Here is a 6,005-nt window from a genome sequence, read left to right on the forward strand (position 1 = left end):
GGGCAACCTAAAAGCTCAGAAACCTTTTTTGCCTCTCTCATTGAATCCACTGACTTGGACAGTCTAGTTCACACACAAGGCCTAACTTCAGCTAGACCCGAAACAATGGTCCCATGTTCAGCCACATTCTGCACTATCACACTCAGTACTCCAAACCCCAAGGCTGCTCTCTGCTATGAGGAACCCCCAGAAAGTAGAAAGCCTTTCCAAGGATCTCAGTGCACAGTGGGCCATCAATTGATAACCAAGTCCCACAGTCACTTCTATGAGCCTGTGCAGTTCTTCAGGTAGCTCAGTCAGTGCAACCCTGTCTTGATCCATTTTCTGATTTTATATCTGAATGCCCACTGGGCAATTTATTTTAAAATAGGGGTGTACTTAGCTAATGCTTCTGGAGGCTGAGATATCCAATGCTAACGTGCCAGCCACCAGTGAGGACCTTCCTGCTGTCATGACATGGTGGGAGGCATCTCATGACAAGAGAGCAAGCATGTGTCAGCTTTGGTTCTTTCCTTCCTACATATCCACCAGTCCCACTATGAGGCCCTCACCCAGGTAATTACATCTAACCCTAATTATTTCCCAGAGGCCCACCTTCCAATACTGTAAACATATAAATTTGGGGTTAAATTTCCCACACATAAAACCTAGGACACACATTCAAACTATAGTAATCTTGGAGGAAGTATCTGAGTTCTCCTCTCCTGTCACCCATTTGCACTAAGATAGAGACCCGTTCTAGTTTCTAGTGCCCAGAGTGGTGGATGCAGGTCTAAGTTTTGAGGTTTGTCTAGGGAATTTTGGCTCAGAAAGACTTGAGTACCTTGGGAACTCACCACCATTATTCTGACATTTTCACATTTCCCATGTTTTGAGGCCCAAACATGTTGCTGAGGGACAGGACATTCTTCCTCCTGACCCAGTTACCTCCACCTCTATTCTTTCCCCTTATTCCTTCTTCAGTATCATCTTTTATCCTGAGCCCACCTGTAAATTTAGCATGTGTGCGTCTGTGCATAAGTGACAATGCCAACAGACAATGACCGTATAGGATGGGGTGGGCAGTGTTCCCCTAGCACCTTAGGATATTTTATCTCAAAATCAAATCACAGGGGGGCAGTTGAGCTCTAGCTCAGGAGACTAAAAACCTCTCTTCTGCAAGACCAGCAGTTGGCATAATGGCCATGTCGCTGGACTCCTATGTGGTTGACTGTGGTTTAAGTCCCGGACCTGGTGGCTTAAACTCACACCAGGTGTATGTGCGTGTGTGCCTAAGATCCTGAGAGGAGAAAGGAGGAGAAGGGATTGCAGCTTGGCTATCCCCTCAGGGGGTGATTTATCACTTTCTCTCTTTCTGTCTTTCTGGTGAGTTCATATGTCCTATAGTCAAAACATTTCCAAAAAAAAAAAAAAAAGAAAAAAGAAAGAAAGAAAGAAAGAGAAAGAAAATCTTCTCACCTGCTTTAAATTCTGCTCAACTCATGTTCTGAGACAATCTATCTCTCTCCAGAACCGTTTCTCATTTTTCCTATGAAGTGTTGGGCTTCATCCCACATGTCCTATACTTAGCTTAGACAAGCTTTAGATCCCCTTACTTCTTAATTGGGTGTGCATGGGGCACTGTTGGGTCAATCCAAAAATCACACTGAATAACACTAAAAAGTGAACAAAAATATCTGAACAATTATTATTGTACTAAAGTATTATGTACATGAAGGTACAATTTGATAAATATGTGCATAATTTGTAAGCAAGATTTTATTTGAAAATGGCACTTGTTATTGCTCTTATCATTTAAAATATAAGTAACATTTAATCTAATCTTAAGAGATAAATAAGAATGAGCCAGCAGGTGGGGTTTTGATTAAGGTGATTGGATCCCATACAGGTAATTACACAGTTTCAGTCCTGAATGCAGTGGCTTGAAAAACACTCCAGGCATGTGTATACAAAGTTCCAAGAGGACAATAGAGAAAGGACTGTCATGTGGTTATTCCTCCCTGAGGAATTCTTACTTTTTCTCTGTCTCTGGTTTTTTTTTTTTTTTGGTCTCTCTCAGGTGAGCACATGTGCCCTATAGCAAAAAACTTAAACAGTCAGTCCTGCAACAACGGATTCTTCATCTCTATTCTTTCCTCTTATTCCTTCTTCAGCATCATCTTTTATTCTGAAGCCAATGTTCCATTTCCTATGTTTGTTTGTTTTCTCCTCCATGAACAGAGAGGTGGTAGGAAATGAGAACGAAGACCATTAAAGATGCAGAAAAGTGCAGATGTGTGTATTCTAGTTCATGGATAGATGGATATTTCTTAGAAATACATTTTGTAGCTCTTCCCTCCAAATTTCCACTCTGCTTTGGATGAAATCACCCAAAATGATAAGGACCTGAAAGAGAGAACTACTTGAAAGAATATCCATCTTGGAACTTAAGTAAGCAGGGGGACTGGATGGAGCTAAAACAGATGATGCAAGAGGAACTGACCCCTCTCTTCAGTTTAGTTGCTTTTATTTATTACAAAAAGCATTGATTCTAACACTGAGGCTCATCAGAGGCTAATGAGATAATGTAAGGAGCAAACGGTGTCTATTAAGAACCTGATAGAATATATGTCATGTCTTCCAATATGTGCATGACAAGGGAGAGTGTCCATAGCATTTCTACAACCATAAGGGAAATTTGGCTCAACATTTTTTAAACAAAATGAATAAATGTGTTGCATGGGAGAGGACTGTTTCTCTATATCCCTTATTCATACACTGATGAATTCTACACAAAATAGAGAACTAAGTAGTTCTGAAGTCTTTCCAGGTTTAGAGTAGTACACTGGATAACCATGAGACCCACCAGAATGGCTAAGGAAAAGTGTTGGCAATGGCAGACATTAATTAGAATTCTTACACACTGATGATGAGAGGTCCTTATCATATAAACACATTAGGTTGGAAAAATTGTGGCCACACCTTTAAAATGAACCATACAAAGGCCAGCCTGATAGCATAGATATTAAGCCTTTTGCAAAGTGAACTGGCTTCCATATAACCAATCACAATGTGAATTCAACTTGATTACTTGAAAACATGCTGGGCACATGTGCATACATGTCCCAAATCCTAAATAATGGGGAAATGGAGGAAAAAGAATTATGACATGACTATTTGTGAGGCTTTCTCTCTCAAATGAGCTCACATATACTTAAAAAAAATTAAGTACAAAAATGCATTCTTATTTAATATTTTTAAAATACAGTTTTATGAACATTTCAAAATAAATTCTATTATAAAAATAAATTGTGGAGCCAGCAAGTTGTATGGTGGTTAAGGGTTCTGGACTCCCACATGGCCCACTGTTGTTTAAGTCTCTGACCTCGCAAATTGCTTTCTCACTTTCCTTCTCTCTCTTTATCTCTCTCTGTCTCTCTCTCACTTTGTCCCTCTCTGGTAAAATAAATAAATGGATAGAGTTAAATAAAATAATTCTTAAAAAAATAATTGATACTTGGAACCAAGGAAACAGTATTCATTTCCAAATGCAAAGTAGTATCCTTTGTTTTGAGGTAGTTCACATTTATGCATAATATTTTTAAAGATTGTTACAATCCATATAAGTACTTAGTTATATCTAAGTTCTTTTTTTAAAGAATTATTTTATTTAACTTTATTTTTTATTTATTTTAATTTGACCAGAGGGACAGAGTGAGAGAAAGAGAGAGACAGAGAGAGAGGGAAAGTGAGAAAGCAAGCCGCCAGGTCAGGTACTCAAACCGTGGTCAACCATGTGAGAATCCAGTGCCCTTAGTCACCATGCCACCTGCTGGCCCAGTTATATCTAAATTCTATATTTTAAAAATATGTCTTTTTAGAGAATCTAATTTAATCATTGTATTCTTTTCTTCACTGATTTTCTCCAAATAGTGGTAAAAGTATCCTATAGGAAGAAAAGGCAGAACTGCTTTAGACCACACCTAGATCCTACTCATGTTACAACACAGGCTCAGTTCCAAGGGAGTCCAGCCTTGTCTCATAGGCAAGAAAGCAATATGAGGTGGTATTTAACCACAGTACTAATTTATCAAAAAAATAAGTTTTAGGTATCATTGTCTTAGGTTTCTGTGGCTTAGGTAGCTCCAGAAATTCTTCACAGTCTGCACTCATTCCCTTTGCCCAGTGACCATGACCACTTGATCTGAAGTGTGACATTTAGGTCAATTTTTCTTTCAATATTCCAGAGTCACAAATTTTATAGCCACCACTTTAAGCACAAAGTCCTTTGGGATTATCAGGACAGAATCTAGATGGTGTCCCATTTCCCTATAAATAAAACATTTTGTAAAGGGAAATACACCAAGAACTGAGTCTACTTTAGCCTTGCAATTGGATATTTCAAGCCCTGTGGACCCACACCAGTAACAAATTCCAGTTCCTACATCTTGATTTTCAAGGGTAATTGGGCAATCTGCAATTCCATGATCACTTTTTAAAAATTACATTTTATTATTATTTTTCTTATTATTTAAACATTCAATTGCTACACACCATTGTATTTTCTCTGCTACTTGTCTTTTTAAAAATTTATTTATTTTACATTCATTTAATGTATATCACAGCATACAAGATGAGCTTTACCATGCAGTATATACTGCATATTTGTATAGGGAAGGATATTACATACATATTTTTAGCATCTATTTTCCCCACAGACTTTCTTTAAAGAAATTGCAATTTCTTCCCTTACTTCCTGTTGACAGAACCTCCTCATTGAGGCCCATCTGTGAGTTCTGTCTTAGGTATTTCATGAAGCCATTCATATCTTCATTTAAGTTCTCCTTTTACCTTCAGGTATTTTTATATTTTGGGTGAGATGGATTGTTTTTAAGGGACAGCCTACTGGTTTCATGCTGTTTATGCTTTGATAGGTTTTAGCTTATTCCCTCAAAGGACTTCTCCTTCATATCCTCCCATCATGTTGAAGGCACAGATCTCTTTTTATGTCTGGTAGTAACTTGTAGCCACCTGGTCATAGCTTCATCAGAGGTACTTTATCTATCACACATGATTTCTCCAGAACAGCAGAGTTAGCAGAAAATAAATAAATAAATAACCATAGAATTTCTGTGTGCAGCAGCATTTCTGCTCACAGTTATATTATAGGGAAAAAATAAGCTCACAAAAAAGATGTGCAACTGGGCAAGCAGGTGGCTTTGTGATTAAGATGCTGGATTCCAACATGGCCAACAACAGTTATGAGTCCTGGACTTGGCAGATTAAAGTGTGAGTGTGTGTGTGTGTGTGTGTGTGTGTGTGTGTGTGTCCCAAATACAAGGAGAATTAAAGGAGAAGACATTGTGGAGTGGCCATAATCATTGGGGATGATTTCTCATTCTCTCTCTCTCTCTCTCTCTCTCTCTTTCTCTGTCAGTCTGTCTGTCTGTCGTGAGTGGATAAACCCCATGGCAAAAACTCGAAAGAAAAGAAAGTGTAACTAATGTTAATAGTCTCTGCCCCCCTGACTTGTGCTTTTAGGGATTAGATTTACAAACTGGCAAATGGGCACTGGCTGGGCAGTCAGTGACTGGTGCTCACTCCCTTTACAGCGCACAGCCCACTGCCCACCCTACAGCTCCAGTGCAGCCAGTTCTCCCAGAAACTGGGGCATATGCAGGCTGACATCAAGGTCTCCAGAGAACCACAAACCCAGGGCACCGTCGTGTCCACCCCTTCATGATGACTAACAGTTCAGCACCTCTGCTGTTCCCCATCCTCAATATCTACATTGACCAGGGTATGGGCTTGGTCCCATACCCCCCAGGCTGGCTGGGGTCCAGGTACATTGAACTCCAAGTGAGCTGTTCAGTCTCCTCCTATGCACAGTTCCAGGCATATGCTACCAGGTCCCCTCCCAGTATGTCATTCCTGGGGACCCAGCAGTACATTCTGCTCTAATCTATTAAACAATTAATAACAAGTTACTAAATGTGCCATGATGGGTGTTGCCTGTCCCTCTAGAC

The 6,005-nt window shown here is 39.6% G+C and overlaps 1 pseudogene; it reads right to left on the reverse strand.

Moving 5' to 3' along the window:
• Positions 1–3,978: 3,978 nt before the first annotated feature.
• LOC102489352 (zinc finger CCHC domain-containing protein 9 pseudogene) lies at positions 3,979–5,018 on the reverse strand (annotated as a pseudogene).
• Between the last annotated feature and the right edge of the window lie 987 nt (positions 5,019–6,005).

The sequence above is a fragment of the Tupaia chinensis genome, unplaced genomic scaffold (assembly GCF_000334495.1).
Source record: "Tupaia chinensis unplaced genomic scaffold, TupChi_1.0 Scaffold000268_1, whole genome shotgun sequence".
NCBI lineage: Eukaryota > Metazoa > Chordata > Mammalia > Scandentia > Tupaiidae > Tupaia > Tupaia belangeri.